We start from the raw sequence: 15,922 nt of genomic DNA, 5'->3' as shown, positions 1-15,922 counted from the left end.
CAAGATTTTGTCTTGACAGTGTGAACGCAAAGAAAGCTTGTCAAGATTCTCGACAAGCCTGACAAGAAACTCGTCGAGGAAAACGATGTCTCATTTACGACGAGATTCTCTGTCGTGTGTACGAGGCCTAAGGCCTCGTACACATGACTGAGCAACTCGTCGTAAATGAAACATCGTTTTCCTCGATGAGTTCCTTGTCAGGCTTGTGGAGAAACTTGACAAGCTTTCTTTGCGTACACACTGTCAAGACAAAATCTCGTTGTTCTCAAACGCGGTGACGTACAACACGTACGACGGCAGGGGAAGTTCGATTCCACTGGCACAACCCTTGGGGCTGCTTTTGCTAATCTCATGTTACTGCGTGTTAAGTAAAAGTTTGGTAAGAGATGATTCGCGCTTTTCAGTCTGTTACAGCGTGACGAATGTGCAATCTCCATTACAAACGCTACTTTTACCGAAGGTGCGCTCCCGTCTCATACTTTATTCTGAGCATGCGCAGGTTTTTTTAGCATACACACAAACGTGTTTCTCGTCAAAAACCAGCCCAACGAGGAACATGACGAGGAAATTGAGACTCCCGTCGAGGAAAAAGAGAACTTGTTCACCTTTTTTCCTCGTCGAGTTCCTCGACAGTTTCCTCGATGAAAAACATACACGCGACCGTTTTCCTCGGGAAAAAAGCTCTGCCACCAAGTTTCTTGATGGATTCTGTCGAGGAAAACGGTCGCGAGTACGAGGCCTGAGTCTCATTTCCTTTTCCGTCTCAGAGACAGGGAGTGGGGTAAATCTAGATCAGGGGACACAGACAGCAAAAAAAAAAAAAATAAGAGGCTTAACTATTTTTTACTGTAGACTACAGTAGCAATTTAAATTAAAACATTGAAAAAACAAGACTGTTATTGACATCTTGCTTTCTTTCATTCTCTCTATTTTTCCTAGGATTCAGTCAGTCTGGAACGTAAGTTCTTTTCAGTATTGCACATAAACAGAATTTCCAGTTCATATTTATCTCCCCATCTGCCTTTTGCTAATGCTTTGTACAGTAACAAAAATATAATAAAAAATGCAATAAAAATATGTGCAGAGCTAAAGTGAAAAAGTCTCTGTATATCTACAGGACAATATGTGCAACAACAAAAATCAATGTACCATACCTAAGCATTGCTCTCCTCACCCTTGACAGAACGGAGATCTGTCTGTTTACATTAAGGCCTCGTACACACGACGGGACATGTCCACGGACCGTTTTCATCGGACATGTCCACTGCCGGATTTTGGTCTGATGGCTGTACACACCATCAGACCAAATTTCCCGCGGACAGTGTGTCCTAGGGAGGGATTCTAACTCTAGTGGGAGATGGGGCTGCCTGGGGGAGGAGACCGATTGTTGTTCCCAAGCATCGCTCTCCTCACCCCTGACAGAACGGAGATCTGTCTGTTTACATTAACAGATCTCAGTTCTGTCCTTCTCCGGAGAAATCACGGGTTGTCGGCGCCCATCGAGGCCTCCAGCCACGTGCATTGGCTCCTACATCACGCGCGCCCCCGGTACTCCTTATAGCCCCCACTCAATCGACAGCGGGCGGTCGGCAAGCAGTTAAAGAAATAATATCTATAATGTAGTCTCCAGCACTGACCGTTTTAGACGGTTGCTGATCCGTCCCCCACCACTGCCATCTCCTCCACTGCTTTCAGGCAAAAGAAACCATGGGGTCTAGGTATATATATAAGAAAAAATGTGCCCAGCAAATGTCCTAAGCATTCGCACAGGCAAAATTAATTATGATTATCTTCTATGATCGGCAGCTCCATCTAGTGCCCATAATACAGTATGTTTCTGAAATACCTCGATAAAGAAAATACTGCATTATGGCCACTAGAAGGAGCTGGTAATCATAGGAGATGAGCAGGATACAAACAATTCAGGGATAGATCATTTTGCCTATGTAAATGCTTAAGACATCCGTGCGGCAAACTGTTTTATACATGGACCCCCTTGGTATGTTTCTTCTTCTTTTTAGGCTTTCTATCATTTTGGACTATGGGTCCATTTGAGACTACTCAAATGGACCCATCGTGGACTAGTCCACAGGGTGACAACACTGCTGTGTGATTTCACTGCAGAATGAGTTTTCACTCTCTAACAAGAAGTTAAATAACAGATCTACAGGCAAGATCAACAGGTAACAAATCTATGTTACTGGAGGGACTCAGAAGAACACAAATTACTACCGTGTTTCCCCGAAAATAAGCCCATGTCTTATATTCATTTTGGCAACAAAAGACACAGTAGGGCTTATTTTCGGGGTAGGTCTTACCATGTAATGTGCTGTCTTCTCTCCCCCTCTCTCTCCCTGCCTGTCAGGAATCCCCAGTGTGAACAGAGTTAAAATGCTTATAAAACCCTATAATCCACTATTACAGTATTATAGAATGTATAATGTGTGTGTTTCTGTAATATAATTGTGCCAAATACCTTCGTTATAGCGCCGCTCTGCGCTTCTGTGACCCGCCGGAGCTCTCTTCCCCGCCAATTATATTACAGAAACACACACATTGTACATTATATTCTACTGTAATAGAATGGATTATAGGATTTTACAAGTATTTTAAACTAGGGCTTATTTTCGGGGTAGGGCTTATATTGTAGTCCGCCTGGAAAATAATGCTAGGTCTTATTTTCGGGTTAGGTCTTATTTTCAGGGAAACACAGTATGTTATTGCAAGTGACCAACTGAACTAGTAAAGGGGCTTTGGACCTCTTTCCTATGCATTACTGTAAACTCTGGTCTCTGTCCTACTGAACTAACCAACACAGGTGAATTATAACGAGGAATTTGAATCGATCCAAACAAGAGAAATGTATTGATGGAACACCCATGTCAATTGTTATGTATTGGGCATTTTCATTGGGTATTTGTGGCCTCTTGAAACTGACTGCAGTCACTTTTAATAATGGGAAGGGGGGTCTGTACCCTTATTGTTATCACAACCTAGACAACTAATTTATATATATATATATTTATTGTATATCTCACAGGTGCATTAGGTTCTGACTCAAAGGTGAGTGCAGTGTTAGGGCTGAAATTGTATTTCTTATATCAACTGTCAAAATATTAAAGCAGCTATTTGTCTATGTGAAATTTTTTTTATTCTTACATTCAAGCATTTTCAAAAGCTCCCCAGAAGCTACGATACCAGGGGTGCCTTTATATGCAATGTCTGACTGTGATGCATCAAGATCTGGTGTGCCCCTTCAACCAACACACCTTCTTTTTTGTCCATTAAAAATAATATCCGGAAATCATTAAATGCAGCCAATTATCACTTCTAGTTCCTTTCACTGCCAACAGAGTCCAACTGATATGTGAATATTGTGCCAAAAATCTATTATGGAGGACACCCCTGGCAGGTGACGTGGGATCACCTTAGGTATGAAGTCTAAAGCCTCGTACACACGATCAGTCCATCCGATTGAAAACGATCTGAAGGACAGTTGTCTTAGGTTAACCGATGAAGCTGACTGATGGTCCGTCACGCGTACACACCATAGGTTAAATAACCGATCGTGTCAGAACACGGTGACGTAAAACACAACGACGTGCTGAAAAAAACGAAGTTCAATGCTTCCAAGCATGCGTCTACTTGATTCTGAGCATGAGCGGGTTTTTAACCGATGGTTTTGCATACTAACGATCGGTTTTGACCTATCGGTTAGCAATCCATCGGTTAAATTTTAAAGCAAGTTTGCTTTTTTTTAACCAAAGGTTAAATAACCTATGGGGCCCATACACGATTGGTATTGACCGATGAAACCGGTCCGTCAGACCGTTCTCATCAGTTTAACCGATCGTGTGTACGCGGCCTAAGTGACACTGTGGTATTCACCAGAGCATCCCACTAGAAATGATGGGCCAGTGACCTCAGCGGCTTCTGGGCTGCTTTGCTGCCAGATGTCACTCAGTTGCGGCCCTCAGGATAGCACCATCAAGAGGCCGCAAGAGCAGGGTGGTCTTGCTATGTGAAGACAGGTAAACAGTTCTATAGATGGTTGAGGCTTAGGCTGGGGCCAAGATCACCAGAGCACCCCACTAGGAGTCTAGGAGTGATGGGTGGTCCTGCAATGTGGAGACAGGTAAACAGTTCTATAGATTGTTGAGATTCAGGCTGGGGTCAAGTTCACCAGAGCACCCCAATAGGCATGATGGGTCAGTGAACCTAATGGCCTCTGGGCTGCTTTGTTGCCAGATGTCACCCAGTCACAGCCCTCAGGATAGCACCATCAAGGGTCTGCAAGAGTAGGGTAATTCTGCAATGTGGAGACAGGTAAACAGTTCTATAAATTGAGATTCAGGCTGGAGCCCCCCACTAAGCGTGATTGGTCAGTGAACCTACTGGCCCCTGGGCTGCTTGGCTCAGAGATGTTACCAGGTTGTGGCCCTCAGAAACCCACCACCAAGTAGTCAATGTGAAGACAGGTTAACAGCCAGGCAGCAAGCAAGAGTAGTCAAAGCCCAAACATGGGTCAAGGCAGGCGGCAGACACGAATCACAGAGACAAACAAGGTCAGCAATTGAGAGATAAGAACAGAGTTAGGCAATCTGGGTTGACAATGCGCAAGGAAGAACAATGATAATCTCCTGATCAAGATAGATGATAGAAGTCACAGCATTGGCCACCATAAGGGAATGGGCTGAAATATCCTTCTTGGCCTGTGTGCATGGCCGCCATCGGGGGTACAGGCATTACACCTGTAAGAGGCCTGATGGTGTCCAGGGGCCCGGCTGACCCCCCTCACATTTTTTTTTTATTCTTTTTTTTTTTTGCATTACACCTGTAAGGGGGCCGATGGTCCCCAGGGCCCCTTACAGGCCCGACTGGCCCCCTCCCATTTTTTTTAATTTGATTTTTATTTATTTAATTAAATTTTTGCATTACACCTGTAAGGGGCCCGGTGATCCCCAGCCCCCCCCCGCGCTTATCGTCTCGCACCAGGAGAGAGGAGAGAACAGATGACACATGTCTTTTTTCGTCAGCACCTCCCCACCCCCCGATTCTCTGCTCCGGGGGGGTCCTGCCTGTGTGCACATGTAGTGTCAGGGATGCATGCCAATGTGCAACTGGCAATAGTCAAGAGGCTTTGATCTAACACATGTGTGATATGCTATCATTGGTAGGCTACAAACACACTTTAAACCTTTTGCTTCCACAGACAGTAGGTATCCATTAGTAGAAGTGGGGGGGGGGGCTGCTGGAGGCTTTATACACTCTCCCATCTTTGTGTAAATCTGACAAACTGACATTTTGCTGTTCAGATTAAAGTGATTGGGCAGCTGCCTGTTCATTTCCACACACCCCTAGTACATTCCTCCCTCGCACGCCCCCAACTTGTTTTCCTAAGCCATGAGCTCCAATCTTGGAATCTGGGTGGGTGCACCTAGATAGAGGAGAGGAAGACCAGTGAACGTCTATTCGCTGATCTCCCCGCCTAGTAAGAACCTGTAAGTAAAGTGTATTATATAATTTCCAGATTCAGCTGTCATATTCCCCATCTGCTGTGGTCAGAGAAGCTAGTGGAGCTAACTCTTCACCCCATTAGCTTCCGTGGAGGGCCAGGTGAGAAATCAGGGGTCAAAAGGCCTTTTGGTCCCCTATGTTATAAAACAAATATAAAAAAATAAATAAAGTTACACTCAAACATTTAAAACGCTCTCCAATTTTTTTTTTTAACCCCCCCTGACCCCCACATACAAATGTAACCACACAAGTCTAGGGCACCTTCATATGAAAATGTTGATTTTCGCTATACACGGTACATATATCCGCACACCCTAGAGTAAAAGATAACATTTTAGCCCAATTATTCACACTTATCTCTAAACGGATGATCTGTAGGGGTTTTTAAAGCGTTGCCTATAGAAAATTCGGGTAACAGAAGTTTGTCACCATTTCACTGACGTGCAACATTTTAAGCTATTCTTCAGGCGTTCTGCTTTCAGGAAATATATAACGTTTGGAGGGTTTTAGGTGATCTTGAGACCTAAAATGAATTTTTTAAAACATGTGTGCAAAAAAATGCAAAAAACAGTTCTGGCAGCAAAACCGTTAAATGAAAACCATTTACAAACCTGCTAATGGCATCTTGTTATTTTCATTCTCTCTGTTCTTCATAGGAACCTGAAAAACCACACGGTAAGGGATTTTCATTATTGCAAGTAAACAAGAGTTTCCAGTTGCATTTACCATTTTGTTGGCTTTTGGCTAATTACACTGGCCCAGATTCAATAAAGAGATACGACGGCGTATCTCTGTTTTACAGTCTTCCTAACTATGCGACTGATTCATAGAATCAGTTACGCATAGTTAGCCCTAAGATCCGGCAGGTGTAATTGTTTTACACTGTCGGATCTTAGGATGCAATACCGCGGCCGCCGCTGGGGGGAGTTTGCGTCGTAAACCAGCGTCGGGTATGCAAATTAGGAGTTACGGCGATCCACGACGGTTTTTCGCGTTCGCTACGTCTCCGCTAGTCTAGTTTCCCGTCGCAAAGTTAGTCGTCGTTTTAGGTGCCCTAACTTTACACAGCACACGTATGTGCTGTATAAAGTATGGCCGTCGTTCCCGCGTCGAAATGTAAAAAATTTTCCTTCTTGCCTAAGACGTCCGGGAATACGGAAGTACGCTACTCACGTCGCCGTTCGAAAAAATTACGTCACTTCCCGCAAAGCACGGCGGGAATTTCGAAACGGAGCATGCGCAGTAGGTCCGGCGCGGGAGCGCGCCTAATTTAAATGGCACACGCCCCTTTGAATTACGCGGGCTTACGCCCGTGCTTGGTTTCACGCAAGTGCTTGGTGAATCAGGCACTTGCGATGAAAAATTGCGGCGGTGTAACGTATCTACGATACGTTACGCCGCCACGATTCTACGTGAATCTGGCCCTTTGTGCCTTAATACATAGAGCTCAATGCCTGTGACGTGAACATAACCTACGCACAGCCCCATTCACGTACGACTTACGTAAAAAGATACGCTTGTGCCGACGTCCATACTTTGCATTACCTGCACCTCATATAGCAGGGGTAACGTTACGCCGGACGTAAGCCTTACGTAAACGGCGTAGCGGCGCAAGTACGTTCGTGAATTGGCGTATCTAGCTCATTTACATATTCAACGCTTAAATCTACGGAAGCGCCCCTTGCGGCCAGCGTAAATATGCACCCAAGATACGACGGCATACGGCAACTTACGTTGGTCGGCTGAAGCCAGATTCCAGGCGTATCTAGGTTCCAGAATACCGCGCATAGATACGACGGCGCATCTTTTAACTTAGGCGTAAAAGCTTTCTGAATCTGGCCCTGTGTGTCTAAAACCCCTCAACACCAATCAGTTTCGTTTTCCAAACCATCACTGCCCTGTATTGGCTCTGTGCAGCAGAGAAGCAGGAAACATGCAAAAACTAAACTGAAACTATAGGTACATTATATGATTGTTTTTTATCTATTTTTAATCATTTTTAAAAGGAATCAACTAATATGTCTCTATACCCTGTAAACTGTCATTTCAGCAAAAACATTTTTTTTCCTTTAAACAGCTTTTTTTACAAAAACTGTAAAAGATATCAAACTGAAAAGATATTGCCGCATAGCTGAATATTTTGTGAACATTTTAAAGTTTATTTGGCGTCTGTAGGTGAAAGTATGAAGGAGCTGAAACTTTGGGGAGCGGAAAAAGAAATTCAAGGATTTGAAGCATGCTCTCATTGACTTCAATGTAAAAAAAAAGCGTTAAAAAGCTTAAAGCGGGAGTTCACCCGAAAAAAATGTTTAACATTAGATTGGGCCTAATTATGGGAAGCAGAATCGGGTGTTTTGTTTAAAATCAATGCAGTACTTACCTTTTTTGAGATAGATGTTCTCCTGCCGCTTCCGGGTATGGTCTTCGGGACTGGGCGTTCCTATTTGATTGACTGCCTTTCCGACGGTCGCATACAGCGCGTCACGAGTTGCCAAACGTCGGTGCGGCGCTATACGGCGCCTGCGCACCGACGTTCGGCTACTTTTGGAAACTCGTGACGCGCTGTATGCTATGGTCGGAAGCTTGTCAATCAAATAGGAACGCCCAGTCCCGCAGCCCATACCCGGAAGCGGCGGGAGAACATCTATCTCAAAAAAGGTAAGTACTGCATTGATTTGAGATTTACGATACACCGCCGCAGGTTTACAGCGTTAGTGCCTGATTCTCAGAACACTTACCTGTAAACTTGCGGCGGTGTATCGTTAAATCGCTTGGCGCAAGCCCGCCCAATTCAAATGGGGCGGGCACCATTTAAATTAGGCGCGCTTCCGCGCCGAGCGTACTGCGCATGCTCCGTCGGGTAAATTACCCGACGTGCATTGCGCTAAATGACGTCGCACCGACGTCATTTTCTTAGACGTTAACGTAAATGGCGTCCAGCGCCATTCACGGACGTCTTACGCAAACGATGTAGATTTTTGAAATTTCGACGCGGGAACGACGGCCATACTTAACATTGGCTGCGCCTCATAGACCCAGGGGCAACTTTACGCGTCGGAAAGGCTACGGAAACGATGTAAATTCTCTGCGTCGAGCGCGCGTACGTTCGGGAATCGCCGTAATTAACTAATTTACATAAGCGACGGGGAAAACGACGTTCGCGACACCTAGCGGCGGGAAACAAAATTGCATTTAAGATCTGACAGCGTAAGAGCCTTACGCCTGTCAGATCTAATGGGTATCTATGCGTAACTGATTCTAAGAATCAGTCGCATAGATACCCTGGGCCAGATTAGGACTTACGACGGCGCAAATGGTGTTGCGCCGTCGTAACGCCTTTGAGAATCTGGGCCTGAGTTTTTGGGTGAACCTCCACTTTAATATTTAAAAAAAGTTCAAATAGTAGAAAAAAAAAAAAAATTGAAGACGTCCCATCATTAGCTGAAAGAGCTGAAAATGTTAAAAGTTGAATGGTTTTAATAGTTGAAAGTATGCAGAAGTTACGCAGAGCCAAAAAACTTACGGAATAAAAAATAAATAAATAAAAAAATAATAACAATACTGGGAATGCTTGGAGAGCATTCCCACTAATAAAAACGTTTTATTATTATTATTATTAAAAATAGTAATGAATTATCAAAATTTAAACTTGAAAATGAATTCAAATTTAAAAATGTATTTGAATTATAAATGGAAACATGTAATAATTCATTCAGTAAGGTATAAAAGTGAAATAAGATAAGGCTGCTTTGTAGAATAAAAAATAAAATAAAAAATAGAATAGAATGAATTAGAATAGAATATGATAGAAAAAAATAGAAGAGAAAGCAATAGAATATAAAAGAATAGAATAAAACAGAATACAAAGTTTAAGAATAGAATGCAATGAAACCGACTAAAACACAATAGAATGTAAAATAAAAGAAAACTCAGGTATTTTCATTGGGTACTTTCATTGGGTATGCAAACAATCTGCCTTTGTGGAACAGTTTGCAGTCACTATTCATAATGTTGGGGGGGGGGGTCTTCCCCCGAAATGTTATCACAACCTGACCGTGACTAATTTATATCTATAGTTAACGTCACAGAACCACCTCCTGAACATGAAAATGTAAGTAAAGTGTTATGGCTAAATATTGTAATTCATATTAAATCCCCCTTAATAGTTTTGGTGGTTGTTTGATTCTCCTGAAGACGCTTGCTTATATGTGTGAATAGTATTCATGTTTACAGTTTAGCTGCTTCAAAATCAGCAAAACTTGAAAATAATCTTTTTTTTTTAATGGGGCTGCACCTGCCCTGCATGGGTTACTTGCGCGTTTAGTCTAGGGGAGAGTAAAAGCTTTAATTTACCAGATCTTCCAGCAGGTGGCGCTCCTCCATGCTCCAGCGTTAGTGATCCTGCATCGGTCTTGACAATGTAAGGACCTTAGATGGCTGGAGTGTGGGGGGGGGGATTGTTTTTTTGGGGGAATCCGTCAGGCTGGTTGTATCCAAGTTCATAGATCATTCAACTTGGTACCGCTGGAAACCCGGAATTCTTTACTCGTTCTGGAGGTTAACCTCTTGACCACCGCCTCATGTCCAAAAGACGTCCTGTTTTTAAAGATGGATATCTCGGTAACGGCAGCAGCTGCTGCCACAACCGAGATATCCATCTTTGGGCAGTGGTGTACACGATAACGGCGGTCTCCGCGGCGGATTCGCTGCGAGATCGCCGTTATCGGTGGCGGGAGAGGGCCCCCCCCCTCCCGCCGCTCTCCCGTGCCCTCCGCCGCCGGTAGCGGCGGAGGAGATCGGGACCGTTCGGCAGCTGTGCGGGGTTGCGAGTGAAGGAAAAATTTCCTTCACCCGTCCCCATAGCTCTGCTGGGCGGAAGTGACGTCAAAACGTCAGTCCCGCCCAGCGTCTTAAAGCAACAGTTTTTTTTTTGTCATTTGAAAAAATGACAGTTTCAATTTTTTATATTTTTTTTGCATTTAAGCCCAAATATGAGATGTGAGGTCTTTTTGACCCCAGATCTCATATTTAAGAGGACCTGTCATGCTTTTTTCTATTACAAGGGATGTTTACATTCCTTGTAATAGGAATAAAAGTGATAATTTTTTTTTTTTTATTTCAGTGTAAAATATTATTAACTAAATAAAAATAAATAAGAAAACAAAAAAAATGTTTTTTTAAAAGCGCCCCGTCCCGATGAGCTTGCGCACAGAAGCGAACGCATACGCGAGTAGCGCCCGCATATGAAAACGGTGGTCAAACCACACAAGTGAGGTATCGCCGCGATCGTTAGAGCGAAAGCAATAATTCTAGCCCTAGACCTACTCTGTAACTCAAAAAATGCAACCTGTAGAATTTTTTAAACGTCGCCTATCGAGATTTTTAAGGGTAAAAGTTTGACGTCATGCCACGAGCGGGCGCAATTTTTAAGCGTGACATGTTGGTATCATTTTACTCGGCGTAAGATTATCTTTCACAATATGTAAAAGAATTGGGCCAAATTTATTGTTGTCTTATTTTTTAATTAAAAAAAGTGATTTTTTTCCAAAAAAAGTGCGCTTGTAAGACTGCTGCGCAAATACGGTGTGACAAAAATTATTGCAATGACTGCCATTTTATTCCCTAGGATGTCTGCTAAAAAAAAATATATAATGTTTGGGGGTTTTAAGTAATTTTCTAGCAAAAAAAACTGTTTTAGTCTGGTAAATACCGAATCTGAAAAACAAGCCCGGTGGTAAAGAGGTTAATAAGCTACCAGGAAACATAAAAACTTGAGATGTACCCCTTGTTCCTTATATTAGTTTACCTTATATTTATAAGAGATGCTGCAGAGATGGTCGTTCTTCTGAAAGGTTCTCCTCTCTCCACAGAGAAACACTGGAGCTCTGTCAGAGACTCAGTGTCACCATCGGGTTCTTGGTCTCCTCCCTGACTAAGGTCCTTCTCCTCCGATCACTCAGTTTGGCCGGACGGCCCGCTCTAGGAAGAGTCCTGGTGGTTCCAAACTTCTTCCATTTACAGATGATGGAGACTAGAGTTGCCCCGATACCACTTTAAGACCGAGTGCAAGTACCGATACCTTTTTTTCAAGTACTCGCCGATACCGATTACCGATACTTTCTTTTAATCTCATGCGACAGTGTCAGTATTTTTTTTTAACAATTTTTTTAAAAACACGGCGGGGGACACGGAGGGAGAGAGAAACACGGCGGGGGACACGGAGGGAGAGAGAAACACGGCGGGGGACACGGAGGGAGAGAGAAACACGGCGGGGGACACGGAGGGAGAGAGAAACATGGGGGGGAAACTGAGGGAGAGAGAAACACGGCGGGGGACATGGAGGGAGAGAGAAACACGGCGGGGGACATGGAGGGAGGGAGAAACATGGCGGGGGACACTGAGGGAGAGAGAAACATGGCGGGGGACACGGAGGGAGAGAGAAACACGGCGGGGGACACGGAGGGAGAGAGAAACACGGCGGGGGACACGTAGGGAGAGAGAAACACGGCGGGGGACACGTAGGGAGAGAGAAACACGGCGGGGGACACGGAGGGAGAGAGAAACACGGCGGGGGACACGGAGGGAGAGAGAAACACAGCGGGGGACACGTAGGGAGAGAGAAACACGGCGGGGGACACGGAGGGAGAGAGAAACATGGCGGGGGGACACGGAGGGAGAGAGAAACACGGCGGGGGACACGGAGGGAGAGAGAAACATGGCGGGGGACACTGAGGGAGAGAGAAACACGGCGGGGGACACGGAGGGAGAGAGAAACACGGCGGGGGGACACTGAGGAAGGGAGACTGCAGCACGGAGGGGAACATGGAGGGAGGGAGACTGCAGCAAAACGGAGGGGGGCTGGAGGAGGACACGGGACAGTCAGCGGTGATCGTGTGTGGGGGAGTTACAAGCACCGATCACCGCTGATTTTAAAGCAGCTGAAAGCCGCGCGGGGGGGGGGGGGCGGAGAGAGAGAGAAGCGGAGTGATTGGTGCTTGTAACTTCCCCACGCACTGATCACCGCTGACAGTACAATTATCGGTTGAAGCATCGGGAGCATTTGCCCGAGTACAAGTACTCAGGCAAATGCTTGGTATCGGTATCGATACTAGTATCGGGACAACCCCAATGGAGACCACTGTGCTCATTGGGACCTTCAATGCTGTTGAAATGTTTCTGTACCCTTCCCCCCATCTGTCCCTCCATACAATCCTGTCTTTGAGGTCTACTGACAATTCCTTGGACTTCATGGCTTGGTTTGTGCTCTGACATGCACTGATAACTGTGGGACCTTTATATAGACAGGTGTGTGCCTTTCCAAATCATGTCCAATCAACTGAATTTACCACAGGTGGACTCCAATCAAGTTGTAGAAACATCTCAAGGATGATCAGTGGAAACGGGAGGCACCTGAGCTCAATTCTGAGTGTCATGGGAGGAGCCTGTGATACTTATGTACATGGGAGGAGCCTGTGATACTTATGTACATGGGAGGAGCCTGTGATACGTATGTACATGGGAGGAGCCTGTGATACTTATGTACATGGGAGGAGCCTGTGATACTTATGTACATGGGAGGAGCCTGTGATTCTTATGTACATGGGAGGAGCCTGTGATACTTATGTACATGGGAGGAGCCTGTGATACTTATGTACATGGGAGGAGCCTGTGATACTTATGTACATGGGAGGAGCCTGTGATACTTATGTACATGGGAGGAGCCTGTGATACTTAAAGTGAAGTGCTGTGAATACTGCACTCCTTTCTATCTATCTATCTATCTATCTATCTATCTATCTATCTATCTATCTATCTATCTATTCTCTCATTTAACCCTGTTTGTTTATTTTTCAGCCTGAGAAACCTAAAAGTGGGAGCAAAGGTAATTACTAACAATATATTAAGTTTACTCTTGGGTTCGATTCACACCAAGTATGGTGGAACTGTGTTGGGAGGCAGTTCCTCCGCAAAACAAGGCAAATGCCTTGTCACCTATGTCCCCGATCCACACCACCGAGTTGTGGACAATCCAATGCCTCGCACCACCAATAGAACTGTGTGACATTAGAATGTGTGACATTTCAATAAAGTTTGTTAAGAAGAAAAAAAACAGGAAAGTGCAATGGACCAGGGTTGGCACATCAGCACTGCAATTGTCCATTTGCATTGCACCCAGTGCCGGATTCAACTCTATGGAGGTCTCTAGGCAGTGGAAACCTTGGGGCCCCCATTTTGACAATAAACAGGGGGGGTTATGGCAGCAGCTAACTGCCATACCCTGCAGCATTTTTTATTTATTTTTTGTTAGGCTTTAAGATAAAAGTGATGCCAGCAGAGAATTCGCCACGGGATAATTTTTATAGACAGGAGGTGCCCCCCTCCCGCCGCTTCCCAGTGGTTTCCAAGCTTACCGGAGCCTTCGGTAAGCCCGGAACTGATCCGGTGCGGCCGATTGCTAGGCAGGAAGCCGAGTGAATGAAAGATAGCCGGCACATAGGATTTGTATTAATTTTTTTACAGTGAAAATTTTTTTTTTTTTTGCTTTTAAAGATAAATGAGAGATCTGGGGTCTTTTTGACCCCAGATCTCGCAATAAAGAGGACCTGTCAAGCTTATTTCTATTACAAGGGATGTTTAACTTCCTTGTAATAGGAATAAAAGTGATAACAAAAAAGAATTAAAGGGACAGTGTAAAAATAAAAAATAAATAAGAAAATATTTTTTTTTTTAATCGCCCCACTCCTCCAAGCTTGCGGGCAGAAGCGAGTGCATACGCAAGTCACGCCCACATAGGTAAACAAAGCTTAAACCACACATGTGAGGTATCGCCGCGATCGTTAGAGCGAGAGCAATAATTTTAGCACAAGATGTTCTCTGTAACTCTAAACAAGCAACTTGTAAAAAAAAAAATTGTCGCCTGTGGATATTTTTAAGTACCGTAGTTTGTCGCCATTCCACGAGTGTGCGCAATTTTAAAGCATGACATGTTAGGTATCTATTCACTCGGCATAACATCACCTTTCACATTATAGAAAAATATTGTGCTAACTTTTTTTTTTAAGTGTATTTGTAAGTGGCTTGTGGAAGAGTTTGCAAATACTGGGGCAGATCCACAAAGAAATTACGCCGGCGTATCTCTTGATACGCCGCGTAATTTTAAATTTTGCACGTCGTATCTTTGTTTTGTATCCACAAAACAAGATACGACGGCATCTCGGCTAGATCCGATAGGCGTACGTCTTAGTACGCCGTCGGATCTAAGCTGCAATTTTCCGGCGGCCGCTAGGTGGCGTTTCCGTCGAATTCCGCATCGAGTATGCAAATTAGCTAGTTACGGCGATCCACGAACGTACGTCTGGCCGGCGCATTGTTTTTATGTCGTTTGCGTTCGGCTTTTTCCGGCGTACAGTTAAAGCTGCTATTATGAGGCGTACTCAATGTCAAGTATGGCCGTCGTTCCCGCGTCCAATTTTGAATTTTTTACGTCGTTTGCGTAAGTCGTTCGCGAATAGGAATTTGCGTAGAATGACGTCACCGTCGTAAGCATTGGCTGGTTCCAGTTTAATTTCGAGCATGCGCACTGGGATACCCCCACGGACGGCGCATGCGCAGTTAAAAAAAACGTCGTTTACGTCGGGTCATGACGTATTTACATAAAACACGCCCCCATTACATCCATTTGAATTCCGCGCCTTATGCCGCCAGAGATACACTACGCCGCCATAACTTACGGCGCAAATTCTTTGAGTATTCGAAATAAAATAAATACGTTTCGGCAGCGTAGTGTATCTTAGATACGCTGCGCCCGGCGCAAAGGTACGTGGATCTGCCCCACTATCCATAATTGGGGGGGGGGGTGTTTCTTAACTGTGTTTACTGTTATCATAATCTAGATATGACTAATTTATATCTATTGTTTGTGTCACAGAATCATCTCATGAACACAAATCTGTGAGTACAGTGTTAGGGCTAAATGTTGTATTTCTTATATCACCCGTCAATATCTTAAAGCGGGAGTTCACCCATTTATTAAATTTTTTTTTTTCTTCCCCTAGATTCCTGCTCGTTCGGTCTAGGGGAATCGGCTATTTGTATTAAAATATGAGCCGTACTTACCCGTTTTCGAGCTGCATCCTCTCCGTCGCTTCCGGGTATGGGTCTTCGGGAGCGGGCGTTCCTTCTTGATTGACAGGCTTCCGAGAGGCTTCCGACGGTCGCATCCATCGCGTCACTCGTAGCCGAAAGAAGCCGAACGTCGGTGCGGCTCTATACTGCGCCTGCGCACCGACGTTCGGCTTCTTTCGGAAAATCGTGACGCGATGGATGCGACCGTCGGAAGCCTCTCGGAAAGACTGTCAATCAAGAAGGAACGCCCATTCCCGCAGCCCATACCCGGAAGCGGCGG

General features: G+C 44.7%; 1 long non-coding RNA gene across 1 annotated transcript in view; it reads left to right on the top strand.

The window, feature by feature from the left end:
- The first annotated feature begins 3,039 nt into the window (after positions 1 to 3,039).
- The window catches only part of LOC120916779, a 32,571-nt gene continuing 19,688 nt past the window's right edge, over positions 3,040 to 15,922 (top strand). Inside the window, exons 1-5 of the long non-coding RNA XR_005744104.1 lie at positions 3,040 to 3,063; positions 6,174 to 6,192; positions 9,594 to 9,628; positions 13,372 to 13,399; positions 15,446 to 15,468. This is a non-coding gene — a long non-coding RNA (uncharacterized LOC120916779). The remainder of the gene's footprint in view (positions 3,064 to 6,173; positions 6,193 to 9,593; positions 9,629 to 13,371; positions 13,400 to 15,445; positions 15,469 to 15,922) is intronic.

Source organism: Rana temporaria, chromosome 11 (assembly GCF_905171775.1).
Source record: "Rana temporaria chromosome 11, aRanTem1.1, whole genome shotgun sequence".
In the NCBI taxonomy this organism is placed as follows: Eukaryota; Metazoa; Chordata; class Amphibia; order Anura; family Ranidae; genus Rana; species Rana temporaria.
This window is presented reverse-complemented; position numbering and strand designations above follow the sequence as displayed.